Here is a 10,444-nt window from a genome sequence, read left to right as displayed (position 1 = left end):
TGCGGTGATGTTTGTGATTTATTATGGTTTTTGGGGATTTTTTGGGTTTGATTTGCTATTTTTCTTTTAATTTTGCTAATTTTTGGCAAAAAAACTTCAAAAATATAAAAAGCAGGTGAAAGACAGTCGTAATGAAAAACAAAAAATATGGGGATGATCAGTGACTATAGGAAAACCTATGGTACAGTGGGGGTGCAATTATGAGATTGGAGCGGAAAGCGTGTTTTGGCCAGGTTTTGACCGAAATACCAAATTTCTGGTAAACAGAGCAAATGGAGTCCAAATCAAGAAATTTTTGAGCCTAAACCACATCTCGTAAGAAGATAGGAGCACATGTCAAATTTCATGAAAAGTGGTTCGGGGACCTCCATTATAAGAAATTTTCACCTCATTTTTAGCTCATTCTCACTATTGACTTGGTGGAGAGAGCTTATGCCACCTAGAGCAGACGGACCTTCCAGTAGCTTCTACGACACGCACGACTACCCGACGAGCTCCAGACATGAGTGGTAGGCTCACCACCTTGAGCTTTTCGCGCATGTTTGTCATTAGGTCGCGAAAACTACTGTACGATTCACACACAAAGCGGACGGTGGAGACCTACAAGTAGAGACGGCGGCCTAATGGCTAACCCAAAAGCAATAAGACTTCATCGGCAGCTTATCCTAGCTTAGGAGACCAGTTTTGGATGTCCAAAGTCAGTAGAAAACCATCGGGAAAAACCCTAATTCCTAGAAACCCGCAAGAGGCCACCAAATGGGAAATCGGCGAAAAGGCGACCAAATGCTACCAAAATTCATGGGTAGGAGCATCTCGACATGCTCGACAAGTCTATGTGACCCACATAACCAAAAAGTGACCCGAAGTGGCACTAAACTTCCGAAACGGCATCAGACACACAAAGCGACAATTTGCTCTTGCGGCCAAACCGCAAGCCCGTTTGCCATCAAACTTCACGAGCGGCTTTTCTAGACCATCAACAACCAAGTCCTATGGTGGTAGACCACCACAAATCATCGAAGGTATGTAAATGCAACCACAGGTGCTTCTAGAGCGACAAATTACCAAATAAAGCTCCGGTGAAGCCAAAGTCGACAAAAACCATACGGCAAGGATCCCCATGGGGATCGGGAAGCTATGGAGACCAACATCAAGAAATTTCATCGCCAAAAAACGCTCCAAAAGTCAGAAGACGGCTCGGAGGCTCTGAAGTCCACACAGGGAGTTATTCTCTATCCATTTGACTTTTTTGTTGAAATTAGGCTTAAAAGGGACTCAGGGGGACCAAAGGCAGGCACCAAGAGCACAATCCATTAAATAATCATCAGGAGACATCTTACGCGTAGGATGTCTCAAGGGCATTTCTGGGCACAGACTCCAACATTTTTCATCATAGACATTTTCTGAATGACCTTTACATGCTATCCACCAAGTCTCATCACATTTGGACCAAAATTGACCTCATGTGCATGAAAAAACGCAAAGTTAGGGCATAGAGGCAATAACGGGCCATAGACCTACCAAACCTTGTGTAGACACGAGAATATTTTTACATTTTGTACCAAAACTGGGGTTAATTGGGATTTGCATGGGCATGTTAGGTGCATTAGCATGTTAATGATTTCCATAATGGATGCATTAGTGCTAATGTTTGTTAGTTTTTATGACTGCTTGCTGATAAGTTTTTACCTAAAGAAGTCAATCATTTAATGACAGGTGTCAGTTTTAGGGAACTTGCTGATAGTAGCTATCTTAACGACTCTAAATTCAAGCTATGGCCATTAGGTATCTCAGTTTGTGTTGAATAGGAAATTATCAATTCTAAATGAGTCCCTAGCCTAAGTTTAGACGACTAAATGATCAGATACTAGCTAGACTTTGAGCTTGGTCCGAAAGAAACTCAAAAAAGTTTCATAGATGTTAGTGACCGCAGTAGGGTTGTGAGCTCAAGATTAAGCCGAAACGATCTTTAAGGTTTCTTATAGCTGTCTTTACAACGTTAAAATCATTTCTTTTGATGACTGCCTTGGTAGACATGAGAGTAAGAAGATGATAGACGGTTATTATCTGCCGAATTCAAGTAAATGAGCGAGACGGGTTTTGAGTTTAAAACTAGTCGAAGTATATCTGTGAGGTCTTTTGGGATCGTCCTATGACGTCGGCAAATGGCTAAGAAGTATTTGAGTTTAGTTCTTGTCAGATAGATCTTTAACAATGGAGAGAACCTTTTAGAGCGGGAATGAGGTCTTAAAAGACCATTGAAAAAATAAAATAAATTTTTATGATGCAGTTCTGAACCGTCGCTCTGAACCGTCGCGGGAGAAGAAGCCGCCAGAAGGCGAGGCCTGGTGGAGGTCGTTGGGGAAGGAAGAGAGTCAGAACCGCCATGTCGTAAGGGGACGCGAGCCTGCTGAGGAGGGGGATCCATGAGGGTGGTTGCCCTCTGTGCTATGAGTGTGCTACCATGAGGCTGAAGCATAGAGAAAGAGAGACGGGCTGAAGGTGCTGCCCTGTAGCAAACGAGTGCGAGAGAGCTGCGAGGTGGCGTTGCTTGAGGAGGGCGTGGCCAGAGCGCCATAGGGAGAGGGTTTCCTAAGAACGAGAGGGCCGCCTGCAGAGGTCACGTGGCAGAGCCGAGAGTGGGGTGGCCATGGAAGGGTGAGAGTTGAGTAGGGCTGCGCTGTTGTGTGTGCAGAGCATAAGAAGAGAGAGATATTGTCTCCATGTAGTGAGCGGGGAGAGAGAAAGTACCCTATGAGATCAGCGCATCCTTCTATGAGGGGGATGGCGCATGACTGAGTAAAGAGAGAGAGAGAATGAGAGAGAGAGGGAGTGAAAGAAATAGAGACAGAGAGAGGGAAATCCTTGCCATGCGATTTCGAGAGCAAGAGAGATTGATCGTAGAGAGAGAATATGGGAGCGCAGGAGGTGTGCATGTATGCGCCTGTAGTATGTGTGTGTAGTAGAAGAGAGAGAAAGAGACAAGAGAAGATAGCGCTAGTGAGAGAAAGTTGACACTGTGTGTATGTTTGTGTGTATGAGAGTATATCAGAGAGAGAGTAGGCCGCATGTGAGTGTATCTCTATGTTGGATTCAAGATAGAGGAAGAAACTAATAGTCACCTGTATGTAACGATATTGAACAGAGAGAGATTGAGGGATTAGTTTCCGGTTAGTGCTATTAGAGAGAGAGAGAGAGAAGCTGTCTCTGTATAGCGCTAGAGAGAGAGGATGCTGGGAAAGGTCGCAGGCAGAAGAGAGAGGATGGTGAGTGTGAGTAATAGGAGATGGGAGAGAATTGCGAGCCTCTACATGTCCTGTGTGTGTGTCCTGTGTAGGAATCGTAGAGAGAGAACACTATCATCAGTCTGTGTATGTGAGTCTTGTGTTATTCTTGCTTGCAGGAGCATAGCGAGTCAGTGAGAGAAAGAGCGAGTCAGTGAGACTTTGAGAAAGAGAGAAAGAAAGAGTGAAATTAAAAAAGAAAATTCAAAATTCTGCTGCGGAGTGACTCACTTTCAAGTGAGAGGAGCCGCTGCTCGAATTCGGACGGAGACGGAAAGCAAAACACCCGAAATCAAAAGTTAAAATTCACTGGTTAGTTTTTCTTGATTTCCAAACAAGTTCATAACACTAGAAAGAAGTATTACTAGTTTCATTATTTGTATTGCTAGCTTCATAATTGAGAACAAATCTGATCATTTGAAGATGTATCTGCATTGAAAGCATACTTGGAAATAAAATGTTGCATATTGTTGCATGGTTAGTGGAATTTGGGAAGGGGAATTGAATCATTGACAGTTTTTGGCAATTTCAATAGAAATTTACATTTTACAAGATTATTCTGGTGTTTTTCATTGGAAAATTTGCAAAACTGCTCAATGATTCTAGTTGCAATGTTCAATAATCTGAAACCCAATGAGTGATTGATTTATTCAATGAGTCTAGAATGTGTGAGTTTTGAACTCTATGATTGCGTGCTGATAATCTTGGCTAAAAACTCCATTAAAAATGTATATGGGAACTCAGACTTTAACCATAAATAGCATATTTGGAGAGCATACATGAGTAATCCTGCATATTAGAGAGTTGGACTACGAAACATGGTAAAGTAAGGGAATACGAACGCATAATCATAAATTAGTTAAAAATGAGCTGGAAAGCCGCACACTTATGGAAAATTAGTGCACGTTTAGGTTAGTTAGGGGACCGCTGGGTTGCTTGAACGTTAATTAGAAGACTTGGAAGGCGACGTTCATTTGGTGCGTTCGTTGAGAATCAATTGGCTATTAAAGCTACGGGGCACCCCGGTGCATATATTTTGCATGCTGGTACCCAGGGTTTGGCCAATCAAGAAGAGGCAATGTCTGTGTAGTAACGCCAGGAGAGGCAAGTCTTAAATAGAGTTTGGGTTATCCCAATGCACACCTTGGTCTTGATGACCTTGAGGTTGCTAATAGAATATGTTAGTCAAGAGCCGTCTGCTAGTTTATAGAAGCTGAGAGATTCAAGCGCTTGTTAGAGCTATCATGTTATAAGAATAGACAGAGAGGAACATGAATTTGGTGGATGTAGACCTAGGTGGGTGTGTAGGAGATCCTAGTGCACTTGAAGAAGAAAAGGATATTCAAGTAAAACTACATAAACAACAAAAACTAGTTGATGAGGCTTTTGCTCAAATGCGACAAAAGTTGACTAGATTAAAAATAGAAACTCGACAAGCTTTGATGAAGGCTAGACAAGATAAAGAGTCTTCCATGTTAGAATATAATCTATTTCAACAAGATATAATACATTTTAACAAAGAAATAGGAAAAACTTGTCAAATTTTAGATAAGCAACCTAAATCGCATGTTGAGGAAATGAAAACCATGAGTGGGTGCATTAATACAATGGGAGAGGAGCTTAATGAGTGTTAGCAGCTTATATTTGGATGCCAAGTACTTTCCAATGATGAGAGGCCACATGAGAGTGAGAAGCCTATGACTCGTATAGTCAATAATGAATATTGTATTGACAATATTAGCAAATATATCACTAACCATATAGATGTTTCTATTGATGACCAATGTTTACTGAGAGATATAGAAAGGGAGGAACGAGACCTAGTAGATAATAATATAGCTACCTTGATAGATATTGACAAAAGACAAGTCTTGTTAGAAGAATACCTTGATAAAGAGCAGGTACAGGTGTGTGAGCAAATTTGTTTTGAAAGTCTATTACCCTATGAATTAAGTGGTGTGTGCTATAGTAAAGAAGAGAGCTGTACTTTTCTTTTGATGGAATATAGTATAGAAAGTATACTTACTTATAAGGATGCATTCACAAAGAACTTTGCATATGAGCAATACTTTGAGATTGAAATTGAATTAGGTTCTTCTAACTTTGAGACTAGACATGATTGTGACGAGTTAAATATAGAAAAAACTTTAATTTTGAATGAACCTGAGAGATTGAGAGAAAATCATACTCAGCATGTTAGTGGGAATGGTGAGGAATGTAAGAGACATATTAGATATGAGTTTCAAGTAAATGCAGTCATTTTAAGAAATGAGATTAGACAATATATTACACATATGCAAGAGGGAGATGAAACAGAGAGAGGAGAGGATAATAGAAATCTTAGGAGACTGAATGTCCACACAAGGTGTTCAACAGAGCCTAGAAAAGACTGGATAGAGAACAAGGATAGTAAAATCTATGAAAACAAACAATCTGGGTATAAATATTATGGTGTGATAGGCCATATTGCAAAGTTTGGTGAAAATTTGAAATTAGTAAACCAAATTACCTGAGCTCAATGATGAGGGAATTATAGGAGAGAGTGAGTAGTGACTGTTTTGGTTTAGAAAAATGAAAAATAAAACCAAATATTTTCTTGTTTAATTTGTAATATGGAATAGCTAGCTCATTTTAATTGAGATACGACATAATTAGCGAGATGTCATTTCATGTCATATGGAAATAAGTGTGAGTTCTAATGGATTGTCATTTATGTGTAGATGTTTGGGCTACACTGAGAAGTTTTTGTTGTTCCCATTTGGATGTTTAATGATTTTATGTGTGTGCAAGATTAGAATCATGGAAGTTGATTAAGTGGTTAAGTTATTGTGTGATGAGAGAAGTTAAAAAAGAGATTGTGAGTTTGAGAGAGAATGAGAAGTAATTAAGTAAAGAGTAGAAGTGAGTAAGTGTGACTTGAGTGGTGTGAGATATGTTTTGTTGAGGAGAGGGTTCCTTGTTTATTCTTACTCATATGCAAGTTATTTTCATTCAGTTGTAGGAAGAATGATGAGTTTCAGTGAAATCCAAATTCAAACATATTTGGCAAAACTTTGGTGTTTGACCAATAGAATTTTAGCAAAATTTTCCATGAGAGTTGACCAAATGAGAAAAATTCAATGAATAATTCTATGACAATTGAAATAGGTACTTTAGACTTAGTAGATGCCATGTTTGGTGGAATCTGTGTCTTAAAATTGAAATGCATATGTTAGTGCAAGGAAAATGTGTGTTTAAGGATTAGAGATGCATGAGAGTAATGCAATGCAAAAATATTATTGATTGTACCTAGTGAGTTATAATACATGATGCTACTTTATTTGCATATACATTTGGTTTTTGAAAAGAAGGAATTTCTCTTTTAAAAATTTGTGTATTGGATAGGGCATTATACAAGTAGGACATTAATGTAGCTTTTCAAGTGAAAAGTAGGTGTCTGTAGCATGTATATATGTTTGGAATCCATAGCACAATAGAAAAAAGAAGATAGGGTTTAACATACATGTAGAGAGCTGTAGCTTTCTGGTAAAAGTAGGTTTCTGAACCTTATATAGATGCCTCTAACTAGGGCATTAAATACAAGTAGGATTTTGAAGCTTTTACTAAGAGTAGGCAACTAGACCATGTGTGGATATCTGTAGTCCATAGCATGTAGCACCTTTTGGCTTAGCCAATGCACCTGCACTATTCCGTCATATGTAGCGAGAGGCTTTAAAAAAAAAAACAAAAACAAAAACACTAAAAAATTAAAAGTTTCACAAAATCCAAAAAGAATCATTTCTTTTATGCTTGATTTTCTGTTTTATTCAAACAAAACACTAAAAAAGAAAAACAACAATAAAAACAAAAAAAATAAAACAAAAACCCATAAAAATTAGGAGTAGGATATCTACATTCCGTTAGGGGGAGTGTAGTCTAATCTTTTTGCAGAACCGAGAAATTTTGCGGAGAAGTACCTGTTACAAATTGGAGCTAACTGTCAAAGCTATTTCTGGGGAAGTAGCTCTAAAGTGGAGCATTTTCAAGCAGATTAACCAGGTGGTTTACTTCTACCTATACTGTTCAGCTATTTAGTTTTTATTATTTGTGTGCTTGCTGTAATAGATGTGTCAGTGACAAGTTAGTACAACACTATTCATAGTTATATTAGACTTGTTAGCTTAGGGGGTTTATATGCTCTTTTTAACTTTCCTTTATCTAAACTTAGCAATCACTGACCGGAGACCAAGCTGTTAGTGGCTGAGAAAGGTAGTCAAGGTGATTATTTAATAGAATCACTCTAGCTAAACTAGTCTTGGGCAATATATTTATGCTCTTAATGGTGATCTAACGATCCTTAGAAGTGATGTAGGTCTCTGTGGTTGGGAGTATAGACCTTTAAACTCTAGATTATGGTCGGTATGCTAGTTAATTTACACTAGTGATGAGCCAAGGGAAGAATAAAACAAAACTTATATGTTATATGTTGTGTGACCGTCGCCGTACAAGTTTGGTAGGCGGGTGGGTCCACTTTGTCTCTAGTAACAGAGCCACGAGCCGTAGCCAGGTTTTGTACGGGGTGGAAGTGTAAGTGCTAATAATTCCTGCTCGACGCAGCAGTGAGAGTGGAATGTGTGCAAAAAAAAAACAATCAAGTCTGATGTGACTTGCTAAAAATCAAAATAAAAACAAAAACATGAAAAAGAATGCATTAAAAAAGACACTAAAAACTTGGGAATTCAAAAGAAGGGAAATAGATTAAAGGCGATGACTTCCACTTAGATGTGAATACTCTATATTTTCTATAATATAGGGCTTAATTGCTTTACCTCTAGAGATCTAGCACCATGGAGGGGGGTCGTTCTTGCTATTAAACAGTAATAAATTTATGGTCTTGCCTAGGGCGATTTATAGTTATTCCATTAACTAGTCACTTTATTATTAATTTTAGTTTCTATTGGTGAGGTTTAGGTTTGTGATTTTTAAATCTTTGTAAATGCTAGTTAGTGAGGGTATATATGTTTTCTGGGCCCAACATGTTTATATAACTATGTTTAGTGTTTATTAATTTGTCACTGAGTTGTCACTGATTGACTGATTAATGGTTTTATTGTTGAAATAAATCCTTGTTTTAAATCAAGTAAGAATGGACAGACTACTGGTGTTAGTGTAATGTATTTCAGGCTTTATGCTCACGAGGGCATTCGCAGTTAAGGAGGGGAGCTAGTTATTTTTCAAAGTGTAGCTGCCAAGCTGGAGAGTTGCAGCAATTCAAGAAGTTCATATGAGTGTAGAAGACATTCTTGTTTGTCGAGGACGACTTCATAATTCAGTGAGGGAGGAATGTAGACACGAGAATATTTTTACATTTTGTACCAAAACTGGGGTTAATTGGGATTTGCATGGGCATGTTAGGTGCATTAGCATGTTAATGATTGCCATAATGGATGCATTAGTGCTACTGTTTGTTAGTTTTTATGACTGCTTGCTGATAAGTTTTTACCTAAAGAAGTCAATCATTTAATAACTGGTGTCAGTTTTAGGGAACTTGCTGATAGTAGCTATCTTAACGACTCTAAATTCAAGCTATGGACATTAGGTATCTTAGTTTGTGTTGAATAGGAAATTATCAATTCTAAATGAGTCCCTAGCCTAAGTTTAGCCGACTAAATGATCAGATACTAGCTAGACTTTCAGCTTGGTCCGAAAGAAACTCAAAAAAGTTTCATAGATGTTAGTGACCGCAGTGGGGTTGTGAGCTCAAGATTAAGTGGTAACGATCTTTAAGGTTTCTTATAGCTGTCTTTAAAACGTTAAAATCATTTCTTTTGATGACTGCCTTGGTAGACATGAGAGTAAGAAGATGAAAGAGGGTTATTATTTTCCGAATTCAAGTAAACGAGCGAGACGGGTTTTGAGTTTAAAACTAGTCGAAGTATATCTGTGAGGTCTTTTGGGATCATCCTATGACGTCGGCAAATGGGTAAGAAGTCTTTGAGTTTAGCTCTTGTCAGATAGATCTTTAACAATGGAGAGAACCTTTTAGAGCGAGAATGAGGTCTTAAAAGACCATTGAAAAAATAAAATAAATTTTATATGATGCAGTTCTGAACCATCGCGAGAGAAGAAGCCGCCAGAAGGCGAGGCCTGGTGGAGGTTGTTAGGGAAGGAAGAGAGTCAGAACCGCCATGTCGTAAGGGGACGCGAGTGTGCAAGGAGGGGGAGCCATGAGGGTGGTTGCCCTCTGTGCTATGAGTGTGCTACCATGAGGCTGAAGCATAGAGAAAGAGAGATGGGCTGAAGGTGCTGCCCTGTAGCAAGCCGAGTGCTAGAGAGCCGCGAGGTGGCGTGCTAGAGGAGGGCGTGGCCAGAGCGCCATAGGGAGAGGGTTTCCTAAGAACAAGAGGGCCGCCTGCAGAGGTCGCGTGGCAGAGCCGAGAGTGGGGTGGCCATGGAAGGGTGAGAGTTGAGTAGGGCTGCGCTGTTGTGTGTGCAGAGCATAGGAAGAGAGAGATATTGTCTCCATGTAGTGAGCGGGGAGAGAGAAAGTACCCTATGAGAGCAGCGCATCCTCCTATGAGGGGGATGGCGCATGACTGAGTAAAGAGAGAGAGAGAATGAGAGAGAGAGGGAGTGAAAGAAATAGAGACAGAGAGAGGGAAATCCTTGCCATGCGGTTTCGAGAGCAAGAGAGATTGATCGTAGAGAGAGAATATGGGAGCGCAGGAGGTGTGCATGTATGCGCCTGTAATATGTGTGTGTAGTAGAAGAGAGAGAAAGAGACAAGAGAAGATAGCACTAGTGAGAGAAAGTTGACACTCTGTGTATGTTTGTGTGTATGAGAGTATATCAGAGAGAGAGTAGGCCGCATGTGAGCGTATCTCTATGTAGGATTCAAGATAGAGGAAGAAACTAATAGTCACCTGTATGTAACGATATTGAACAGAGAGAGATTGAGGGATTAGTTTCCTGTTAGTGCTATTAGAGAGAGAGAGAGAGAGAGAAGCTGTCTCTGTATAGCGCTAGAGAGAGAGGATGCTAGGAAAGGTCGCACGCATAAGAGAGAGGATGGTGAGTGTGAGTAATAGGAGATGAGAGAGAATGGCGAGACTCTAGATGTCCTGTGTGTGTGTCCTATGTAGGAATTGTAGAGAGAGAACACTATCATCAGTCTGTGTGTG

Source organism: Adiantum capillus-veneris, chromosome 27 (genome assembly GCF_014529385.1).
Source record: "Adiantum capillus-veneris isolate H3 chromosome 27, ASM1452938v2, whole genome shotgun sequence".
NCBI lineage: Eukaryota > Viridiplantae > Streptophyta > Polypodiopsida > Polypodiales > Pteridaceae > Adiantum > Adiantum capillus-veneris.
The sequence above is the reverse complement of the archived record's forward strand: the minus strand, read 5'-3'. Positions refer to the sequence as shown.